At 43.7% G+C, this 22,796-nt stretch overlaps 1 protein-coding gene across 1 annotated transcript in view; it reads right to left on the bottom strand.

Annotated features, from left to right (window-relative positions):
- The window catches only part of CCDC102B (coiled-coil domain containing 102B), a 567,334-nt gene extending 547,805 nt beyond the window's left edge, over positions 1–19,529 (bottom strand). Inside the window, exon 1 of the mRNA XM_038746894.1 lies at positions 19,408–19,529. The gene's annotated coding sequence lies outside the window, so the exon portion shown is untranslated. The remainder of the gene's footprint in view (positions 1–19,407) is intronic.
- Positions 19,530–22,796: the final 3,267 nt, after the last annotated feature.

The raw sequence follows: 22,796 nt of genomic DNA, 5'->3' as shown, positions 1-22,796 counted from the left end.
CATAACAGTCCAGCTGAAGTTTGCTATTATAAGTGATATTTATTCAGCACTCTTTGCAGAGCACCACATTAGTAGCTTGGAAAAGTATGGTACAACCAAGTTGGTAGACAGGTTCCCTGCCCACAAGGAGCTGTTGCTATCTATTCTTTCTCCTGAAGCTGCCTGACACTAGTGATTCCCTATTTAGCATTCATTCATGCTTGTCATAGGAGAGATAATGATATTTGTTATGCATTTACTATGTGCCAAACTTTGTACTAAGTTCTGAGGTAGATAAAAGAAAAAAAAAGGTCACAGTCTCTGTTCCACCTAGGGCTCTCAGATTCAGTAGGAGGGAGAACAGATATTGACTTTATAGATGAGGAAATTGAGGCACAGAGAAGTGACCTACTCAAGATCACACAGCAGGGAGTAGCAGAGCTGGGTTTAGGGCCCAGGACCTTGGACCCCTCCCCCCACCCCACCCCCCCCCCCGACCAGGCCTGTGCTCTACTAGCCCACACTTCTTGGGATGTGTATTTTACAGCTATACTTACAAGGATAATTTTAATCTTTAGAAAATAAAGATGCTATGACATTTTCCTGCACTCTACTAAAATTCTTTTTAGTAGTAATTAAACTCTTCCTTTGTGCCAGGCACCACACTAAGCACTAGGATAGATACATGATTATCGGGTTGGACAGAGTCCCTGTCCCACATAGAGCTCCCAGTCTTAATCTGCATTTTACAGGTGAGCTAACAGGCACAGAGAACTAAGGTCGTCAATGTCACACAGCAGATGAGTGGCAGAGGCAGGATTGGAACTCAGATCCCTTTCCCCTAGGCCACGTTGCTTCCCTTTCCAAGGCAGTAATTCAAATCTCACACTCTCAATTCAGATGTGTGGCCTAGTGGAAAGAGCCTGGTCATCAGAGGGTCTGAGTTCTAATCCAGGCCCCATCACTTGCCTACTGTGTGCCCAAGGGCAAGTCACTTAACGACTCTGGGTGGGCCTACGGTGACACACCTGTAAAATACAATGTTCCGCCTACTTAGATTGAGAGCCCTGTGGTCAGGAAGTCTGTCCAAACTGATTGTCTCATATCTAACCCAACATCTCGTATAATGCTTAGCACATAGTAAGCACACACTATTATCATCATCCAAATTGGAGTGAGGGGTAATACTTGATTTCTTTATGAATAGTCTCGGCACCCACAAGGGCTTCAGAGGGATAGGAGAGAAGTGTTTTGTTTTTCCCCCCCACACCTTTCTCTTGCTACTCCTATTTTTCTCTTCCGCCCATAGAGAGTACACACTTTCCTTGTGCCTGCCTGTCTCCCACACTAGATTAGATCAAGGGCAGCACTGTATTTCTTTATATCTATTACATGCCTTTGGGCATCTAGAGTGGTACACTGCACAAACAGCTTCTCAACCCATGATATTTGTCGAGCCCAATGTGCAGAGCACTATACTAAGTCCTTCGGAGAGTAGCAAGGTGTAATGGATAGACCATGGGCCTGAGAGTCATGGATTCTAATCAAAGCTCCACCACTTGCCTGCTGTGTGACCTCAGGCAAGTCACTTCACTTCTCTGGACCTCTGTTCCCTCAACTGTACAATGGGAAGTGAGTCTAAGAGCCTCACATGCGACAGGGACTGTGTCCAACCTGATTTGCTTGTATCCACTCTAGCGCTTAGTGCAGTGCCTGGCTCATAGTAAGGGCTAAATACCATAATTATTATTACAATTCAAAAAGAGTTGATAGACATGATCCCTGCCCATGAGGATCTTTCATTCTACAGGGGAAGACAGACATTAAAATCAGTTTCGGGAGAATTAGAGAAGCAGCGTGGCTCAGTGGAAATCAATCAATCATATTTATTGAGCGCTTACTGTGTGCACAGCACTGTACTAAGCGCTTGGGAAGTACAAGTTGGCAACATACAGAGACAGTCCCTACCCAACAGTGGGCTCACAGTCTAAAAGGGGGAGACAGAGAACAAAACCAAAAATACTAACAAAATAAAATAAATAGAATAGATATGTACAGGTAAAATGAATAAATAAATAGAGTAATAAATATGTACAAACATATATACAGGTGCTGTGGGGAAGGGAAGGAGGTAAGATGGGAGGATGGAGAGGGGGGCGAGGGGGAGAGGAAGGAAGGGGCTCAGTCTGGGAAGGCCTCCTGGAGGAGGTGAGCTCTCAGTAGGGCCTTGAAGGGAGGAAGAGAGCTAGCTTGGCGTATGGGCAGAGGGAGGGCATTCCAGGCCCGGGGGAGGACGTGGGCTGGGGGTCGACGGCGGGACAGGCGAGAATGAGGTACGGTGAGGAGATTAGCGGCAGAGGAGCGGAGGGTGCGGGCTGGGCTGTAGAAGGAGAGAAGGGAGGTGAGGTAGGAGGGGGCGAGGTGATGGACAGCCTTGAAGCCCAGGGTGAGGAGTCTCTGCCTGATGCGCAGATTGACTGGTAGCCACTGGAGATTTTTGAGGAGGGGAGTAACATGCCCAGAGCATTTCTGGATAAAGACAATCCGGGCAGCAGCATGAATTATGGATTGAAGTGGGGAGAGACACGAGGATGGGAGATCAGAGAGAAGGCTGATGCAGTAGTCCAGACGGGATAGGATGAGAGCTTGAATGAGCAGGGTAGCGGTTTGGATGGAGAGGAAAGGGTGGATCTTGGCAATGTTGCGGAGCTGAGACCGGCAGGTTTTGGTGACGGCTTGGATGTGAGGGGTGAATGAGAGAGCGGAGTCGAGGATGGCACCAAGGTTGCGGGCTTGTGAGACGGGAAGGATGGTAGTGCCATCAACAGAGATGGGAAAGTCAGGGAGAGGGCAGGGTTTGGGAAGGAAGACAAGGAGTTCAGTCTTGGACATGTTGAGTTTTAGGTGGCGGGCAGACATCCAGATGGAGATGTCCTGAAGGCAGGAGGAGATGCAAGCCTGGAGAGAGGGGGAGAGAGCAGGGGCAGAGATGTAGATCTGGGTGTCATCAGCGTAGAGATGATAGTTGAAACCATGGGAGCAAATGAATCACTGATCTAGGGACTAATTCTGGCTCTACCATTTTCTGCTGGGTGACCTTGACCAAGTTACTTCACTTTTCTGTACCTCAGTTCCCTCATCAGCAAAATGGGGGAGCAATACCTGTTCTCCTTCCCACTTGGAACCATAAGCCCCAGATGGGACAGGGGCTGTTTGATCTGATTACCTCATTTCTACCCCAACTTAGAATAGTGCTTGAGATGTAAGCACTTAAATACCATAAACATTAGTACTTTTCTTGTTCTCAGATGTTTAATAGCTGACCTGCAGTCAGTAGGAGCGCAAATCTATTTATTATTATATTTTACTCTACCAAGCGCTTAATAAAGTGTTTTGTACACAGTAAGCGCTCAATATGATGGAATGAATAAATATCATTCATTGATAGTAATAATAATGGTATTTGTTAAGTGCTTACTATTTGCAAAGCACTGTTCTAAGCTCTGGGGAGGTGATCAGGTTGTCCCACGGGGTGCTCACAGTTTTAATCCCCATTTTACAGATGAGATAGGCACAGAGAAGTTAAATGACGTGCTCAAAGTCACACAGCTGACAGTTGGTGGAGTCTGGATTTGAACCCATGACCTCTGATTCCAAAGCCCATGCTCTTTCCACTGAGCCATGCACTCAAAAAGGGGCTATGAGATAATAATAATATTTGTTAAACACTTATATGCCAAGCACTGTTCTAAGCACTGGGGTAGATACAAGGTAATCAGGTTGTCCCACGTGGGGCTCACAGTCTTAACACCCATTTTACAAATGAGGTAACTAAGGCACAGAGAAGTGACTTACCCAAATTTACCCAGCTGACAAGTGGTGGAGCCGGGATTAGAACTCACAACTTCTGATTCCCAATCCCGTGCTCTTTCCACTAAGCCATGCTCACATTAGTAATTATGAAAGGGGAAACAGACCCTTGCAATATTATTACTCTATTTATTTATTATTACTCTATTTATTTATTTATTTTACCTGTACATATCTATTCTATTTATTTTAATTTGTTAGTATGTTTGGTTTTGTTCTCTGTCTCCTCCTTTTAGACTGTGAGCCCACTGTTGGGTAGGGACTGTCTCTATATGTCGCCAACTTGTACTTCCCAAGCGCTTAGTACAGTGCTCTGCACACCGTAAGCGCTCAATAAATACGATTGATGATGATGATAAAGGAGATTTTCCTCCAAAACAGTACTGGATGGGACTCCTGGGTAGCATTTCAGCCTTGCTTATATGGAGTTCTGGAACGTGTCAGAACATCACTCAGAAATGCTCAGATGAAAGACCAAGTACAGCAAGTAAAAACAAAAACAAAACAAATACTCCCTGCAAATCTCTGCATGTATGCTCTTTATTTGGTGGGGGAAAACACACTGAAGATCAAGGCACTGTACGACTATGCAAACAAAGATCACAGAATTGCTTGAACTTCACTATTCTAGGAGTTGTTTTATATTAAAAAAAGATTTTAAACTTGAGAAGGGACCCTATTTATTGATTCTAGCCTACTCTCCCAAGCACTTAGTAGGTGCTCGCAAATAGCAGGAACTCAGTAAACACTATTGATTGAAAAAACAAAACAAAGAGAAAAGACTTTCTGATTTTTTTTGCCTGCAGCTATTGACATTAGACCTTTTCTCTTAGCTTCATCCCCACCCCCAAGCCTCCATAGACAGCCAGAATGAGTTTAGGAATGTGTTTTGACAGGAAATCCCCAAAGCCAAGCCTTCCTCTTGGGTTCTGTGGCCTTTACTGTATTTTTTTTTTTTTTTTGCGGCTTTGTTGGGGATAAGTAGAGGGGACGAAAGCTAAACAATGAAACTTTGCTCTCAGTGCTAACGCTAATTCATCAGCCTCTGATTTCATCTGTTTGTTTTTATTCTAGACCAGTTGCTTATTTCTCTAGTTAAGAAAATAAGTTAAATTAACAATGCCACAATGAGTGAAAAGCCTGTATTTATATTTTTCCAAGCAATATATTCCAACATCTGAATTTGACAGATATTAGAGTACTAGTCGGATACTAAACTGAAGGGACAAACGGAAAGAACAATTTCTGGATTTGGCAATTAAAACCCCAGTCCATTTGAGAAGTCAAAATTTCTCACACAAATCACTACTTTCCTCTCACTCTTTTCCCTCTCGATTCCTCACTTTTACCTGGATGCTCAAAACTCCTGGTCACCTGTCATCCTGAATATTCCCGGGATATTATCTTCAAAAGGATCCTTCCTAATTGAATGTCTATTCAAATTCTCTAACCTTAAATGCTCATGGGTGACATAGGTAAACTAGGCGTGAAAGAAATGACACTCCATTGATCTGTCTCTTTCCCCCACTCTCCATTTCCAGTATTTTCCACAGTTTCTGTGTACCTGACCACTTCTTTTTTTAATGGGATTTGTAAACTGCTCACTATACACTAAGCACCAGAGTAGATAGATACAAGCAAATTAGGTTCCACATGGGGCTCACAGTTTAAGTAGGAGGGAGAGTCACTTTTGAAGCCCTGCTGAGAGCTCACCTCCTCCAGGAGGACTTCCCAGACTGAGCCCCCTGTTTCCTCTCCTCCTCCACATCCCCCTCACCCTGCCTTCTTCCCCTCCCCACAGCACTTGTATATATATTTGTACAGATTTATTACTCTATTTTACTTGTACATATTTACTATTCCATTTTGTTCATTAACAAAATTTTGTGCATATAACTTTAATTCTATTTGTTCTGACAATTTTGACACTTGTCTACATGTTTTGTTTTGTTGTCTGTCTCCCCCTTCTAGACTATGAGCCCGTTATTGGGTAGGAACTGCCTCTATACGTTGCGAACTTGTACTTCCCAAGTGCTTAGTACAGTGTTCTGCACACAGTAAGTGCACAAAAAGTACGATTGAATGAATGAATCCCCATTTTGCATATGAGACAAGGTCACATAGCAGAAGTGGCAGAGGTAGGATTAGAACTCAGGTCCTCTGAGTCTCAGGCCTTGCATCACTAAGGCCACAGTGACTCTCCAAGGCTGGGGAAAGTTTTGAAGAGCTGAGTTATCCTGGGCAGAGAGTTCTGCCACTTCCCTCCTCTCCCCCTATTCCCCCATCCCCTCAAAAAAATCCTTCACCAAGGATGAATTTACTAGGACTGGCTCTTATTTTCTTGTTTGCAGCAATTCCAAATTAGTGTTTCCTATAATGTCCAAGATTGCATGCCACCCTACAGTAACAGTGGGATGATCTCCTTGATACTAAAAGTAAATTCTCACATCCCTATCAATCAATCAATCGTATTTATTGAGCGCTTACTATGTGCAGAGCACTGTACTAAGCGCTTGGGAAGTACAAATTGGCATCACATAGAGACAGTCCCTACCCAACAGTGGGCTCACAGTCTAAAAGAGTGGGCTCACAGTCTAAAAGACTAAAAGACTAAAAGTCTAAAATGCTATCTGAACACTTACAGTTTGCAGAACACTGAATTAAGTGCTTGAAACCATGTAACAGAGTAGGTAGACATGAGCTCTGACCTCAAAATTATCTAGTGGAGGAGTTTATAAACTAGCTGTCACACCAAGGATCCAGATGGCATAGCTAAGAATTCACGGAAAATACATCTTCATTAATTTCAAAATATGACCTGCTAGGTCAATTCCAGTAAGTACAATGTTTTGCTGCCCCAGAAAAAAAGATCCAGAGAAGAGAGAGAATGGTGGTCTTGGAAAGAGTATAATTTGTATCATTCAAACCAGGTACATCTTTAAAAGTTTTTCATAGAGACTACTGGAGTTAAATATGAAAATATTTCTTAACTGTCACTCTGCTGTTTACCCAGTAGTGATACCATACATTCATATTTTCTGAGAAAACTTGTGGCTGAGTTTTAACTAGTTTTTGTAATTATCTCCAACTTAGAACAACAACTTGTAAATCCACCACATTAAGCCAACATCCGGCAACATACCATGGGATTTAAGAACTCAATATGATGTGATGAATACTATGTGAACTTTTTTCCCCTCAGCATTGTTCCAACAATACCAATTTGAACAGCTGGTCTGCTTAAACTTTTGGTTGTTGGATTTACAAGGGTAGATGGCACATGTTGAAACATTCAATCATTCATTCTATTGTATTTGAGCACTTATTGTGTGCAGAACACTGTACTAAGCACTTGAGAGTACAATATATTAATGCAGACATTCCCAACCCAGGAGCTTAAAGTCTAAAGGGTGTCATAAGACCCCTTGACAAGAAGTGTTATATAAGACCTATTGCACAAATGCAAATTACAACTTGCTTTATGCTCCCCAATAAACTGTCACCATCATCACAGCATTTATCAGATACCTACTGAGTGAGAAAATCTATTCTGGTGCTCAGAACGCATTACAATGAGAAAGTTCCCACCATCAAGCAAGTTACCTTTTGATGGAGGAGAGGACACAAATTGCAAATATACAATAGATAAATGCACAAAGAAGCAACATGACCTAATGGCAAAGACATAGGCTTGGGAGTAAAAGGACCTGGATTCTAATCCCAGCCCTTCCAATTGCTTGCTGTGTGACCAAACAAGGCACTTAACTTCTCTGTGCCTCAGTTTCCTCTACTGTAAAATGGGGATCAAATACCTGTTTCTTCTCCTTAGTCTATGAGCCTATGACAAGCAGCGTGGCTCAGTGGAAAGAGCACGGGCTTGGGAGTCAGGGGTCATGGGTTCGAATCCCAGCTCTGCCACTTGTCAGCTGTGTGACTTTGGGCAAATCACTTCACTTCTCTTGGCCTCAGTTTCCTCATCTGTAAAATGGGGATTAAGACTGAGCCCCATGTGGGACAACCTTGATCACCTTGTATCCCCCCTAGTGCTTAGAACAGTGCTTGGCACATAGTAAGCGCTTAACAAATACCACCATTATTATTATTATGAGCCCCATGTGGGACAGGGACTGTGTCCAACCTGATTATCTTTTTACCCACCCCAGATTAGAATAGTGCCTGATGCATAGTAAGCACTGAGAAATGCGGTAATAATAGGATATGTGCTAAGCTCTAAATATTTTATTAATTACTCTATTTTACTTGTACATATTTATTCTATTTATTTTATTTTGTTAATATGTTTTGTTCTCTGCCTCCCCCCTCTAGACTGCGAGTCCACTGTTGGGTAGGGACCGTCTCTATATGTTGCCAACTTGTACTTCCCAAGCGCTTAGTCCAGTGCTCAGCCCACAGTAAGCGCTCAATGAATATGATTGAATGAATGAAAGAACATTCACTGCATCGTTTGAGGAGCCAGAGAATACAGTGAGCAGGAAACATGTCTACTAACTCCATTGGATTGTATTCTCCCAAGTGCTTAGTACAGTGCTCTGCACACAGTCAGTATCGACTATAGCAAATTGCTCTCAGAAGCTGTGGAGAAAGATGTAACCTCCCCTTGCAGGCTCCTGCTGGTTTCAAGTGGAAAAATTGCTCAGTGGATGATGTTTCTCTTCAAGGTTATGACTGACAAGAGGAGGAAAGGTTCCCTTCAAACTTCTCTCCCTCAAGGGCAAATGAACTTGGCTCACAGCTCCCAAGGGTGGACAGAGTGATAGATGATATACTGCTAGGGGAATACACATTGAATTTATGGAATGTGACATCTCCAAGGTTAATGGCATGATCATTTCACCTTCAAGAACCTGTTTGATCTTGGAAAATGGGAATCCGAAGGGAATAAGAAATGGAATTGTTCATGAGCTCTCCATGAACAGGTTTCCTGACTGGCTTAATGGAAAAGGCACATGCCTGGGAGCCAGAGGCTTTGGGTCTAATCTTTGTACATATTACACTATTTTAATTGTACATATTTACTACTTATTAACGATGTGCATTTAGCTATAATTCTATTTATTCTAATGGTTTTGACACCTGTCTAGTGTTTTGTTGTCTTTCTCCCCCTTCTAGACTGTGAGCCCATTGTTGGGTAGGGACCATCTCTATATGTTGCCGACTTGTACTTCCCAAGCACTTAGTACAGTGCTCTGCACACAGTAAGCGCTCAATAAATATGATTGAATGAATGAATCTTAGTTCCATACACTGGCCTGCAGGTGACCTTGAGTCACTTGAACTTCTCTGGGTCTCAGTTTCCTCACCTTTAAAAATAAAAATATAACATGTTCTCCCACCTAGACACTGTCTGCTCTGATTATCTTGTACCTACCCCAGCAGCTGGCACAGAGTAAGCACTTTATTATAATTATTATTAGTATAGTATTTGTTAAGCACTTACTATGTGCAAAGCACTGTTCTAAGTGCTGGGGAGGTTATAAGGTGATGAGGTTGTCCCACGGGGGGGGCCTCACAGTCTTAATCCCCATATTACAGATGAGGGAACTGAGGCCCAGAGAAGTTAAGTGACTTGCCCAAAGTCACACAGCTGACTGTTGGTGGAGCCGGGGTTTGAACCCATGCCTCTAACTCCAAAACCCGTGTTCTTTCTACCAGGCCACGCCGCTTCATAGGTCTGGCCCAGGTGGAAAGGTCTTGTTCCTTGTTTTAAAAACTCTGAACCCAAACCCGTCTGGAACTCCAGTTTCAAAAATACATTAGAGCTCCTTAAAGGTTTGCCTTCAGACATACAGGCTGCCAACATATGAAGAACAACAGGTCAGATATAATAAAATTATGGGGAAAAATACATGAAAACTACTGAAAAAAAGGCCATTTAGATCGTTCCCTCCTTACTCTAGATGCAGATTAGCAGGTGCAGTTGATGTGCCCATTAGAAAACCCTGCCTCCTCCTCCTCTTTATGGTATTTAAGCTCTTATGTGCCAGACACTATATAAACACTGGGGTTGGCAGACACTTAGGTTGGACACAGTCCCTGTCAAATGAGGTAACTGAGGCCCAGGAAAGTGAAGTGGTTTGCCCAAAGTGACACAGCAGACAAGTGGCACAGCCAGGATAAGAACCAAGCTCTTCTGACTCACAGGCCTGTGCTCTTTAATAACAACAACATTTATTAAGTAGACCACACTGCTGCTTCTGTCCAAGGCTTGGCAGGGAGGTAGAAGCCCACAGGGTAAGGGGTTGGGGTACCACTGGGGCATCAGAGCAGTGTGGAATCTCTACCCTCTCCAGCAGCAGAGTGGTACAAGAGTGGCAACTATAGCCAGGGCCCAGGCCTGCCTTTCAGGACAGTCAGAGACAGAACGAAAAATACGAAAACAATCACCACCCCTTTCTGCTCTTCCCCTACCCACAAGCAAGAGAACTTGAAACTATTTGATCTTTTCTGAAGGAAGATATTTTCAAGTTCTGTGATGTCAATTGTCTCTCTCTCTCGGTAGCTGCCTGATATCTTAATGCCTTCTGAAGCATAATACCATCATATATACCGTTCTCTCCCCCACCTGAAAATGTTCAGTTTATTATTTTGAACATTTTTGTGGGGTGTACGTGTTACATTATTCTTCACTACACCCAATGAGAAAAGTTAGCCACCTCTTTCACTGATGGACTTGGATCAGCAAATGATTTTTCCCCGGGGTATGAGTTTCACTCAAGTCAGGACAGATTTCATGCAGCTCATTTGCACACCACCTTTGAACCAGGTCTTGCATGCACTGAGCTGATCAGTAGAAATCAGATGGTCTTAGGGCAAGAACATCTAGGGTGTGAGAAGCCAGTTACAGTATTTATTAAGTACCTACTCTGAGCCAAGTACCCTGCTAAATGCTTCTATACAGGATTATCCCCTAGGGGCTCAATTCAAGAGATAGGGAGAACAGATATTTTACTTCCACATGAAGTGGATTTTGAATGTCAGTGATGGCTCCAGAATTAGAACTCAAATCTCCTGACTTCCAACCTATTCTCTTCCCTCTAGGCCATGCTCAGGGGAGTAATATTTTTTAATCTTATGGTAGTTAAGGGCTATGTGTTGAGCACTGTTCTAAACGATGGGGTAGATACAAGTTAATCAGGGTGGATTTGATCCTTGTCTCACGTGGGACTTTCAGTCTAAGAGGGATGGAGAATATGTATTAAGTCCCCATTTCTCGACCCCCGGCCCACGGCATCCCCCGGGCCTGGAATGCCCTCCCTCTGCCCATTCGCCAAGCTAGCTCTCTTCCTCCCTTCAAGGCCCTGCTGAGAGCTCACCTCCTCCAGGAGGCCTTCCCAGACTGAGCCTCTTCCTTCCTCTCCCCCTGGTCCCCCTCTCCATCCCCCCCCATCTTACCTCCTTCCCTTCCCCACAGCACCTGTATATATGTATATATGTTTGTACATATTTATTACTCTATTTATTTTATTTGTACATATCTATTCTATTTATTTTGTTAGTATGTTTGGTTTTGTTCTCTGTCTCCCCCTTTTAGACTGTGAGCCCACTGTTGGGTAGGGACTGTCTCTATATGTTGCCAATTTGTACTTCCCAAAAGCTTAGTACAGTGCTCTGCACATAGTAAGCGCTCAATAAATACGATTGATGATGATTTCTGTAGTAGAGGAAATTCATTCATTCAATTGTATTTGATTGCCTACTGTGTGCAGAGCACTGTACTAAGCGCTTGGGAAGTACAAGTTGGCAACATATAGAGACAGTCCCTACCCAACAGTGGGCTCACAGTCTAGAAGGGGGAGACAGACAACAAAACAAAACATATTAACAAAATAAAATAGAATAGTAAATATGTACAAGTAAAATAGAGTAATAAATCTGTACAAATGTATACAGGTGCTGTGGAGAGGGGAAGGAGGAAAGTGAGGCACAGAGGGCTTTAGTGATTTGCTTAAGATCACACATCAGGTAAGTGGCAGAATTGGGATTAGAACCCAGTCCTCTGGTTCCCAGGCCAGTGCTTTAACTACTAGACCACACTACCCACTTCTGCATTGCCCTTGAACTTGGATTTAAACCCTTTGTTCATGCCTCCCTCAGTCCCACAGCACTTATGTACATACCCATGATTTATGTATATTAATGTTTGCCTCCCCCTCTAGACTGTAAGCTCATTGTAGGCAGGAAAGGATCTACAATATAACAAGATTGGTACTCTCCCACGTGCTTAGTACAGTCCTCTGCACACAGTAAGCTCTCACATACAACTGATTTATTACTTCCCACAGGGTATCCATAGGTAAGACAAAACATCTGATCATATTAAAGTAGGTTTGCCACACAGAAATTGTGGTTTGCTCCTTCCTCCTGTATGTCTTTTCCCCAAACAGATGAATTTGGGACTTCATTCTTTCAATCATATTTTGAGTGCTTATTGTGTGCAGACCACTGTACTAAGTGCACGGGAGAGTAATAATAATAATAATAATGACATTTATTAAGCATTTACTATGTGCAAATCACTGTTCTGAGCACTGGGGAGGTTACAAGGTGATCAGGTTGTCCCACGGTGGGCTCACAGTCTTAATCCCCATTTTACAGATGAGGTAACTGAGGCACAGAGAAGTTAAGTGACTTGCCTAAAGTCACACAGCTAAGTGGCAGAGCCAGGATTTGAACCCACGACCTCTGACTCCAAAGCCCGGGCTCTTTCCACTAGGCCATGCTGCTTCTCATAATAATAATAATAATAATAATAATAGCAGCTTTTGTTAAGGACTTACTATGTACCAAGCACTGTTCTAAGCACTGGGGGGATACAAGGTAATAAGACTGTGAGCCCCCCCATGGGTCAACCTGAATCCCCATTTTATAGATGAGTTAACAGGCCCAGAGAAGTGAAGTGACTTGCCCAAAGTAACACAGCAGGCAAGTAGTGGAGCCGAGATTAGAACCCATGACCCCTGATTCCCAAGCCCGTGCTCTTTCCACTGAGTCACGTTGCTTCTCTAAGTACCATATAACAATATTGAGCTTGACTTTATGCTCCAGGGCCACAGTGTATGATGGGGCAGAGAGAACCATGCTGGGGGGGGCGGAGGGAGAGAAAGAGGAGGTGACCAGAGACCATCTGCTCACATCAGGAAGGATGTGGGAGGAGAAGGGATCTCCTTGGGACCTCCAGAGGGGTCCTTGATTCTTAGACAGCTCTTGTGGCAGACTGTTTTTCCAGAAACCCCTACAGTTTTTTCCAGAAGGACCCTTGCAGGTTTGATTCAATTCTGGGCCCCTTCCCTCACTGCTTTTTCAGACAAACAGCTAGATATGGCTAAACAGCCACTTCCCAGACTGAAAGCTTTCGAGTGAGAATTAGAAAAGAAAAAAAAGTCACCAGGACATTTACTTTGCTCTAAGTTTGATGGAGCTCAATTTAAAAGGAGCAATTTTACTTCTAAAAGCTTTCCTTCCTAGAATGAGCTAATCCCTTTAATTGTAACAGTGATGTGGTATGTTTAAGCCATTATTAAGCTGTAACGTTTCCCCCAAATGAAGATTTATGTAAAATCCTCAGGGTGATTCTGGAAACAGGAAAAAAAAAAGTCGATTTAAGTGAGAATGGACAGATATAAAGGACAGATATAAAGGGCATGTGGAGAATTTTAGTTTTCTAAAGACCATCTGGTATATACATTGGTCCAATTGCTCTTCATCATTTTAGGGATTTTTTCCTTCAGATCTTCTCGTGACAGACCAGCCTCCCCCTCACCACATCCAAGAGACGACCCTCTTAGGCAATGGATAAACTAGATCTGAGGTGACTGCCAAGACAACGGATCTCATTTCATTCTATGGTTTCTCCTCCCTCCAGGTGACCAGCTCCTGACCTTCCCCTGTTTCCATCGCCCACTGTGTCCTCCCGACACAGGTACTTTAAATCTCAGCTCTGAGCTGTGTGACTTTGGGCAAATCACTTCACTTCTCTGGGCCTCAGTTACCTCATTTGGAAAATGGGGATTAAGACTGTGAGCCCCACATGGGACAACCTGGTCACCTTGTATCCTCCCCAGCTCTTAGAACAGTGCTTTGCACATAGTAAGTGCTTAACAAATACCAAAATTATTATTATTATTACTCTAAACAGTTTCAAAATATGAGCCACCCTGTTCCTGATAAAACTAAACAGTGACAAGAATTCAGCAACCCTCAGAAACCAAGACAAATGCAGGAGGAACAAATAATACAGCACAGAAAGCATTTCTGCCCTTTTCCATTCTGTGAAATGAGGGGAATTCAGGTTGGGCTCAGTTGCACAGACAACTGAGCCAATAAATAGATGAGCAAATATATCCACTGTCATTTTCCCCCAATCCCCTGTATCTTGATAATATAGCATTAGCTCAAGTTACAGTCCAGATTTCAATTAGAGAATGCTTACCTGGTTATAGGGACCCTTCCCGTGTTTTGGAAGAGATGGGATTAGTAGAAGGTGCCATGAGGATAGATGACACCATTGGTGGAAAGAAGGGAAAAGCTAAGCTTAACCAGAAATTCCAGAGAGCTCTGCCTTTCAATCATCTACTGTCTTCCTCACTTATGAGCTGCTGCCTTCCCCTCTCCCCCCACTGCTTCCCACCCCTCCCCTCAGAACAACCATTCTCTCCCCTAGGACAGAAGTCAAAAAACTCGGTAGAAAACCCACAAGGTTATTAAATTCTCTTACCCTCTGGGTGTGCTGGGCTGCTCTCACGTCTCAGAGTTACAGACACATGTATAAACAACTGGATTTCCTGCATCCTTTTCTCCTCTTCAGAGCCGGGGGTCCTGGCCAACAGGATTATTTCCAGCATTAAGGCCACTCCGCAGTAACTCAAAGAGGGTTCCCATTGGTTGGGAAGTTTTTATCAAAACCAATACCACAACCGTGGCTTTGGAGCACGCTTGCTAACCAAAATACAGTCTTTTCCTACTGCCCCTTCAATAAACGCTCTCTCCCCAGACCTTCCCCACCCAGGCCCCTGGAAACAACAGAGCGCAGATCAATCTGAAAGAACATATGTGGCATCTCTTTAGCACGAGTCTTCTGGTAACGTAAGCAGTGAAGCATAGTTAGCCATTTGTCACAGGAGACAGGAAATGCTTATTAACAAAAGTCAACAAGTCAGCATTTCCTATTCAGTTTGTAAAAGGGCTAGAACAGAATTAGAAGAAAGCTGCATCACTGGACTCAACACTAATTGACTGAAAAACTGGCTCAGGGGATCAGCTTAGTCCTTACACTGCTTGTAAAAAGGGAAACCCCAGATGGTTAAGAAGTGCCAGAGGGAAGAGGTGCCAGCAACTGGCTTCTGGGCTCAGTTAGGCTGGCAAAATGTGCAGTCCTCCCTCACCTCCACGCGACTAGCATCCTAACCACTCCCCTGCCCAAGACATTCCCCAGATGCCAAGGTGGGGCAAAGGGTGATAGAGATGACTGCAAATCTGCATCTGGGTCCCACAGGGGCAGACCTGCAGGAGCTCCCGAGATGTCACCACATAGAGAAGCAGCGTGGCTCAATGGAAAGAGCCCGGGCTTGGGAATCAGAGGTCATGAGTTCAAATCCCAGCTCTGCCACTTGTTGGCTGTGTGACTTTAGGCAGGTCACTTAACTTCTCTGGGCCTCAGTTACCTCATCTGTAAAATGGGGATGAAGACTGAGCCCCACGTGAGCCAAACTGATCACTTCGGATCCTCCCCAGCACTTAGAACAGTGCTTTGCACATAGTAAATGCTTAACAGATGCCATTATTATAAGCAGTGTGGCTCAGTGGAAAGAGCATGGGCTTGGGAGTCAGAGGTCATGAGTTCAAATTCCGACTCTGCTACTTCTCAGCTGTGTGACTTTGGGAAAGTCACAACTTGTCTGGGTCTCAGTTACCTCATCTGTAAAATGGGGATTAAGACTGTGAGCCCCCCATGGGACAGCCTGATCACCTTGTAACTTCCCCACTTAGAACAGTGCTTTGCACATAGTGAGTGCTCAATAAATGCCATTATTCTTATCATCATAGTCCACAAGACTGATGGGAACCAGGCTCCATGCAGCACAAGCTCTGAGGTCACCTGCTAAGCCCTCCCTTCCTCTTCTCCCACTCCCTTCTGTGTCACCCTGGTTTGCTCCCTTTATTCATCCCCCTGCCAAGCCCACAGCACTTACGTACATATCTATCATTTATTTATATTAGTGTCTCCCCGACTGTAAATTCACTGTGGGTAGGGAATGTCTCAATTATATCATACTCTCCCAAGAATTTAGTATAGTGCTCTGCACATGGTTAGCGCTCAGTAAGTACAATTGACCGACCCGCTATGTGGACATAAAAAGGGAAGATTTTTCTTGTTTCTTCCCCCAACTCTGCATTGATTTCAGGAGTTACTGAAAGATCCTTGAAGGCAGGGATTATGTTTGCCAACTCTATTATACTCTCCAAAATAATAATGATGGTATTTGTTAAGCACTTACTATGTGCCAAGCACTGTTCTAAGCACTGGGGGAGATATACATTTATCAGGTTGTCCCAAGTGGGGCTCACAATCTTAATCTCCATTTTACAGATGAGGTACCTGAGGCACAGAGAAGTGAAGTGATTTGCCCAAGGCCACACAGCTGACAAGTGGCAGAGCCAGGATTAGAATCCATGACCTCTGACTCTCAAGCCTGGGCTCTTTCCACTAAGCCATGCTGCAAACCACAGTGTATGCTCTGCACCCTGGAAGAACTCAGTAAAATGACCTTGATTGAATTATATTTAGGGAAGAAATACTACAGACATCAACCGAATGTTAGGGAAGCAGCTTGGCCTTTTGGAAAGAGCATGGGCCCGAGAGTCAGGGGACCTGGGTTCTAATCTTAGGTCTGCCAGTTAGCTGCCTGCTGTCTGACCTTGGGCAAGTCACAGTGGCTTTGTACTCCTGTTTTCTCATAGGTAAAATGGGGATTCAGTATCCTATTTCCCTACTTAGACAGTGAGCCCCGTATGGGGCTTAGAACAATGCTTGATATATAGCAATACCTCTATTCACAGTCCCTGCTTTCAAGGATCTTGTAATAACTCCTGAAATAAGTAGGGGTTTGGGGGAGAACATGTCTACCAACTCATATTGTATGCCCCTGAGCACTCAGTACAGTGCTGCATACGCAAATGCTCAAAGATGATTGATCCCTCTTATCATAAGCATTTTAACAGCACTGTCGGTCCCATGGAGGTTGGAGGGAGCCATTGGCTTTACCTCCACGGCTTTAGGTCGTGGGCTGTAATCCCAGCTCTGCCACTTGCCTGCTGTGTGACCTTGGGCAAGTCACTTCTCTGTGCCTCAGTAACCTCATCTGTAAAATGGGGATTGAGACTGCAAGCCTCACATGTGGGACAAAGGACTGTGTCCAACTTATTTGCCTTAATCAATCCCAGTGCTTAGTACAGTGCCTTGGCATGTAGTAAGTGCTTAAATACCACTATTATTGAAGAAGCAACCTGGCTTAATAATAATGATGACATTTATTAAGTGCTTACTTTGTGCAAAGCATTATTTTATTTTGTTAGTATGTTTGGTTTTGTTCTCTGTCTCCCCCTTTTAGACTGTGAGCCCACTGTTGGGTTGGGACTGTCTCTAAATGTTGCCAACTTTTACTTCCCAAGCACTTAGTACAGTGCTCTGCACACAGTAAGCGCTCAATAAATATGATTGATTGATTGGAGGTAGAGGGGGAGGGGCATTTATTAAGCGTTTACTATGTGCAAAGCACTATTCTAAGCGCTGGGGAGGTTACAAGGTGATCAGGTTGTCCCACGGGGGGGCTCACAGTCTTCTTCCCGTTTTACAGATGAGGTAACTGGGGCACAGAGAAGTTAAGTGACTTGCCCAAAGTCACACAGCTAACAAGTGGCAGAGCCGGGATTTGAACCTAGGACCTCTGACTCCAAAGCCCATGCTCTTTCCACTGCACCACACTGCTTAGTGGAAAGAGCAAAGGTTTGGGACTCAGAGGTCTTGGGTTTTAATCCCAGATCTGCCACTTGTCAGCAGTGTCACTTTGGGCAAGTCACTTAACTTCTCTGTACCTCAGTTACCTCATCTGTAAAATGGGGATTAAGACTGTGAGCCCCACATGGAACAGCCTCATTACCTTGTATCTACCCCAGTGCTTAGAACAATGCTTGGCACCTAGTAAGTGCTTTATACCATCATTATTATTTTTGGCAGATAGGGCTGCTCTAGCTTGACAAATACATTATAGCTGGGTACTCTGGACTGTAAACTCATTGGGGTCAGGGAATGTGACAATTGTTGGATTGCACTCTCCCAAGTGCTTAGTACAGTGTTCTGCACATAGTAAGTGCTCAGTAAATATGATTGAATGAATGAACAGTATGGGCTAGCTCCCTCTCTAAATTGGAAGCTCTGAGGCAGTGATCAGGTGCAGTGATTATATCATACTCCCAAGTGCTTAGTACAGTAGATACTCAAATACCACTGATCTGAAAGGGAGCAAAGATTGAGAGACCCATGCAGAACAGTGATGCATCCAGCCCAATTTACTCGTAATCACCCTAACACTTAGTACAGTGCCTGGCACATAGTAAACACTTATCAAAAACCAGTTATTCTTATTAGGTGGGACTAAAGTAGTTGCTCCATGTATGAGAACAGCATGGCATAGTGGATAGAGCAAATCCCATATCTGCTACTTGTCTGCTGGGAGACTATGGGCAAGTCATTTCACTGGGCCTCAATTACCTCATCTGGAAATAGGAATTGAGATTGTCCCACGTGGAGCTCACAGAGACTTTGTCCAACCCCATTTGCTTGTATCCACCCCTGTGCTTACTATAGTGCCTGGCATAAAGTGCTTAACGAATACCACAATTATTAATATTATTATTGCCCCCCCACCAGCCCTGGCTCTCAGGGCTTCTCTCTCACCTCTCTACCCACTAGAACACACTGTTCCTCAGACACAGTCCTTGCCCCATTTGTGGGCTCTCACAACCACAAGTTTTAGCAATTTGGGGGTTTCCTTTTGTCTCCTGACCACTGACTTCCACTTTCTCCACCTTTCTGCACCCCATTCCCACATTACCCCAGTTTCCACTCAGACTGTAAGCAGAGAATGTTTCTGTATTGTACTCTCAAGCTGTTAGTATAGTGTCCTGCACACAGTGAGCACTCATGAATACCATTCATCAATCAGTCCTTTCTATTACTGCCTTTGCCATGGGGTTTCTTTCTTCCTCACCATCGTCCAAGAGAGACCAGAAAGCTCTTTTTAACTACCTAAACCCTGTTTTCACAGAACTTCATTAGTATTCTTCCCCAGAAAGCTTGTGTCTCTGTTCACCTCCCTGTTTAATTATATGCACCCTATGCACTCTGCTTAGGATTGACAGGTATTTTTTAATAGCACATATTCAGAAAAAATAACATTTCTTGTTCAAGTAATAACTGAACAAAGTCCAATTCAAACCTCACCCTCAAATTACCATAACATTTTCACAAGACTAACTTACCCTTATCATTAAAAGCCCCGTATAGCTCTAGCTTACAGCTTCTTTGGTGACTTCTGGTTTTGCAAATACTTACTCCGATGCTCCCCTGCCCGTATTCCAGAGAAGCCTCCCATTCCTCCATTTCCAAAGCATATCTTTTCCACCACCTGCTCCTCCCTCATTTTAAAAACATGTAGACCTCCTGACTTCCTGTTAACTAACTCACTCCCTTTCCTCCTGAATCACTTCTCTTATTGGTCTTTCCCTTGGTGGCTCAGGTGGAGTTTCAGGTAAATAATTGTCCCACCAAGCTAATTAAATTCCCCTGCTGGGAGGGGTTCTTCATAGGAGCAGTTTCTTCGGCTAATAGGATTTGTCTGGGAGAGGAAATTAGGTAGTTGGGTCTCTTCCTGCAGTCTTGTATTGATATCAAGCTGGTTGAAGATTATTTTTTTTAACACCTAACTAGGCTCTTATCTCATCCTGCCTCATATTGTAACATAAAAAGCAGCTAAATTTAGCCTTGTAACAAATGACTTCATGCCTCCACTTCTAAGTTTCCTCTCTCAGGAACCAGATTTTCTTTCCTATCACCTTGCCGGCCTCTAGGGTCAGGGCTATCTAGGAGTGACCAATCCCAACATCCCTAGCCTTCTTCCCCCCGGACCATCTCACTGTGCCTTATTCTCAATTTTCCCTTCACTGATGCCCTATCTTCATTTCACTCTCAAAACTCTCCTCCTTCACCTCACCAACTATGGGTCCATTAAGTATAATATTTAGAAGAACAATAATAGTTGTATTCATTACTATGTGCCAAACACTGTACTAAACCCTGGGGTTGGGGCATGATAATCTGATATTCTCCCAAGCATTTAGTACAGTGCTCTGCACACAGTAAGTGCTCAATAATTGATTGACTGATAAGTGGGAGGGAGGAAGAAGCAGTAAAGTGCTGGGAAATCCATTACTGGGGGGCTACTGTGGCTGTGACTATTAGTCAAACCTGAGAGGTTGCCAGAACTCTGCTCTCTGAGCCACGGGTTCCTGTGGCTTTTATTTTCTTCTCATTCTGTGTTCATCTTTGTTGAATATGTGTCCTCATTGTTTCATTTTTTTCCTTGTGTGTCTGTGGCCAGCCAGTCTTCTTGGAGAACGGAACCTGGCTTCTAATCCAGGCACTGCCACTCGCCTGCTGTGTGATTTTGGGCAAGTCACTTAACTGCTGCGTGCCTCATTTCCTCATCTGTGAAGTGGGGATTAATACTTTCCTTCGCGGACTGTGAGTCACTTGGGGGATAGACATTTTGTCTGACTTGATAGTCTTGTGTCTACCCAGAGAAGCAGCGTGGCTCAGTGGAAAGAGCACGGGCTTTGGAGTCAGTTGATCATGGGTTCAAATCCTGGCTCTGCCAATTGTCAGCTGTGTGACCTTGGGCAAGTCACTTAACTTCTCTGGGCCTCAGTTCCCTCATCTGTAAAATGGGGATGCAGACTGTTTTTCACTAGAATCACCTCTATGAAGTTATCAAAAGGGGACTGTGAATCAAAGAATATAAGGTTACTAAAAATAACTAGTAAAAAGTTTACTAAAAATTTTTTGAAAATAACCTCTATTTAGAAGCTGTTTTATCTTTCAAAATACTCTTTAAGCATTTCACACATTCACTACCTTGTTGGGATTATGTAAGGATTATATTTTAGACTGTGAGCCCACTGTTGGGTAGGGACTGTCTCTATATGTTGCCAATTTGTACTTCCCAAGCGCTTAGTACAGTGCTCTGCACATAGTAAGCGCTCAATAAATACGATTGAAGATGATGATGATGGTGAGCCCCACGTGGGACAACCTGATCAACTTGTAATCTCCCCAGCGCTTAGAACAGTGCTTTGCACATAGTAAGCGCTTAATAAATGCCATTATTATTATTATTAAGTGGCAAAACTGGGATTAGAACTCAGGTCCTCTGACTCTCTGACTGGCCCTTGTTCTTTTCACTAGACCACACCATTCACCTCTAGGGCATGTAGCTTCTTAGATGGTGAGTCCCCTGAGGGTCAGGAAGCAGCACGGCATAGTGGATAGAGCATGGGCCTGGGAATCTGAAGGTCATGAGTTCTAATCCTAGCTCTGCCACTTGTCTGCTGTGTGATTTTGGGCAAGTCACTTTACTTCTCTGGCCTTTAGTTCCCTCATCTGTAAAATGGGGATTGAGGTTGTGAGCCCCACTTGGAACAGGGACTATGTCCATCCTGATTTGCTTGTATCCACCCCAGTGCTTAGTACAGAGCCTGGCACATTCATTCATTCATTCAATCCTATTTATTGAGAGTTTACCATGTGTACAGCACTGTACTAAATGGTTGGGAAGTACAAGTCGGCAACATATAGAGATTGTCCCTACCCAACAATGGGCTGTAAGTGCTTAACAAATGCCATAGTTATTATTATTATTATTGACACAGTTATCTCATCTGTAAAATGGAGATTTAGAGCAGGAGGCCCATGTGGGACCAGGGACTGTGTCCAACCTGCTTAATTTGCTATCTACCTCAGCACTTAGAACAGTATTTGGCACATAGTAAGTGCTTAATAAGTGCATTAGTTGTTATTAATCATTAATATATCAATTTATTTCTTTATTCATTTAGTCATAGATTTATTGTTCCAGTCTCTAACAATTGCCAGTTATTTCCATGTTAATTTGTGTCTGCCTACCTCCCATATTATCTGGTTGGTCCTTTGCTTATAATGTACTCACCCAAGCTCTTAGAATATTGGGCACGTAGTGTGTACTCTATTGACTCAAGCTCTGGATTTTTAGGAAAACTCTCCACTTGTCTCTACCCTCTGGAAGCAGCATGGCTCAGTGGAAAGAGCATGGACTTTGGAGTCAGAGGTCATGGGTTCAAATCCTGGCTACGCCAATTGTCAGCTGTGTGACTTTGGGCAAGACACTTAACTTCTCTGTGCCTCCATTACCTCATCTGTAAAATGGGGATGAAGACTGTAAGCCCCCCATGGGACAACCTGATCCCTTGTAACCACCCCAGCGCTTAGAACAGTGCTCTGCTCATAGTAAGCATTTAATAAATGCCAGTATTATTATTATTATTACCCTGGAAAATGTGCTATTTGTTGCCCAAAGCTATATCAGGATCAAAATTCTAATTCTTTAATTCTATTTATATTGTTGCCTGATTACTTGTTTTAATGTCTGTTCCTGCCGCCCCCACCCCCCCACGACTGCGAGCCCGTTGTGGGCAGGAACTGACTCTATTGCTATATTGTACTTTCCAAGTGCTTAGTACAGTGCTCTGTACACAGTAAGCGCTCAATAAATACGATTGAAAGAATGAATGAATGAAAAGAGTAATGTCCTTACCCCCCCATCCCTCACCACCCCCCA

The sequence above is a fragment of the Tachyglossus aculeatus genome, chromosome 5 (assembly GCF_015852505.1).
Source record: "Tachyglossus aculeatus isolate mTacAcu1 chromosome 5, mTacAcu1.pri, whole genome shotgun sequence".
Classification (NCBI taxonomy): Eukaryota; Metazoa; Chordata; class Mammalia; order Monotremata; family Tachyglossidae; genus Tachyglossus; species Tachyglossus aculeatus.
This window is presented reverse-complemented; position numbering and strand designations above follow the sequence as displayed.